Source organism: Etheostoma spectabile, chromosome 1 (genome assembly GCF_008692095.1).
Source record: "Etheostoma spectabile isolate EspeVRDwgs_2016 chromosome 1, UIUC_Espe_1.0, whole genome shotgun sequence".
Lineage (NCBI taxonomy): Eukaryota > Metazoa > Chordata > Actinopteri > Perciformes > Percidae > Etheostoma > Etheostoma spectabile.
In genome coordinates this window covers 17895380-17897190 of record NC_045733.1, presented here as the reverse complement: position 1 = coordinate 17897190, position 1811 = coordinate 17895380, and the positions used below count along the sequence as shown (strand labels likewise).

At 40.5% G+C, this 1811-nt stretch overlaps 1 long non-coding RNA gene across 1 annotated transcript in view; it reads left to right on the top strand.

The window, feature by feature from the left end:
- Window positions 1–1811, top strand: part of LOC116706099 (uncharacterized) — an 11642-nt gene that overhangs the window by 913 nt on the left and 8918 nt on the right. Inside the window, exon 2 of the long non-coding RNA XR_004336148.1 lies at window positions 1293–1296. This is a non-coding gene — a long non-coding RNA (uncharacterized LOC116706099). The remainder of the gene's footprint in view (window positions 1–1292; window positions 1297–1811) is intronic.

Below are 1811 nucleotides of genomic sequence, written 5' to 3'. Positions count from 1 at the left end.
CACACACACACACACACACGCACGCACACACACTAACACACACACAGATCCACTTTTCATCCCACTCAATAGAGAGTGGCCTAGATTAGGCAGCAACAAAGGAGTGGGCTTCACCTCTGGGATAAGGGGGCCAGTCCACCCTTGTAGACCTCTGCACTGTTTATTTGCACTGGAAACCCAGACGCTGTGAAACTCCCACTCTGAGGCACTACACAAATATCGGGGCTATTTGCAGAGGTGGTTTTAATTCTTTACAGAGCAATGATTGGCTCTTTTCAGTCCCATCTCTGCAAGAGCTTGGCCAATGGATCCCTTCAACCTCCTTCTGCCCCCTCCCCACACACCAACTCACACCAGCCCCAAAATAAATAAAACTGATGTATATTTTGCAATGGATTTAGTGGCCACTAAAGACTCAAATCCCATTTATTCTGCTTATGGTATCACATTCTCTGCTCAAACAACTCCTCAGTACCAAGACCACAACTTCTATAGCGAACTGATGCTTGTTCCTGTTTCTGCTGTATACAAGGATCTTGATACTTCCTGAGAAGAGAAACCTTGTTCAGTCGCCTTTTGGAGAACTGCACTGTAAAAAAACAAGGAGGGGCTGTTCTTGCAATATTTGGTATAGTATGTGAGGTTATAAATAAAGAAGGATTGCATACTACTTCAAAGTAGTAACATTGATTCAAACTTTACTCTTTGTGTAAGTAGTCTCACCTTTGTCAAGTTGTTTGATTATCATTAGCATCCATCACATTAATTACTTCATCTTTTTAACTGTCAGCTCTTTCAACCATAAAAAAATAACAATTTTATTCAACAATAAAAGAATGAGATGCCCGCACTCTGCTAATTCTCCCATATGTTTTATTGTGCTGCAACGTTTTGACGCAGCCGGGTCTTCATCAGGCAAATGGCACTTTTTGCCTTGCGCCTCACCAGTGGGGATGGGAACACTACTATTGCTCTAAGTGAGCTCTTTCAACCATACCAGTCAATTTTTCCATTGAGTAGTGCAAAAATGAGGCCAATTTCTACAGGGGTCTGGTTGGTGGGATTGTTGTAGCAGTATTGTGAAGCACCAACTGACTGAGGATTATTGACATGCTTTCACAGGCAGGTTCAGGCCATGAAAGGAGACATTCCTTGCCACAATGGACCCAGTGTGTTGTCAGGGGGGGTGCAGACATGAACAAGGCCCCTAAGTGTATCACTGTGACTCGTCAGCCTGTAATCAATGCAAACAAGATGAAAGGGCCTTATCAAAAGAGACAAACCGACATGAGCAGTGTCTGAACAAAAAGACCTTGTTTGGCTAAAGTCCATGCATTTGTGTGTCCTATGGGCTGGTGTATATGATATATGTGTTTGTCCACATGTAGGCCTGCACACATTTGCAGAAGAAATAGTAGGGCTGAACGAACACATGCAGATGTTATTATACATTCATATTTGTGCCTACAGAAGGTAGCATTGTCAATGCCAGTAGGCTATAACATCATAACAGGTATAATAAACCAGCAGACAACAGGAGTAAAATAATTCTCCGCATTTCATTTTCATTTTTTTCATTTTATTATTTAACGTAGCAAGCAGAGTTACACAGAACTGAATTCCTGCTCCCTTATTCCAGCTTGTACAGGTGTTGTATAGATAAAAGATGTTCAGATTTTTTTCTGAACAGTTATGGCATTTTATGTGCCATTGACCATTTATAACTAGTATTGTTAAGACAAATATAGGACAATTTAAACTTAAAACGTGTTTTTTATAAACTGTGTATACATATATATATATATATATAT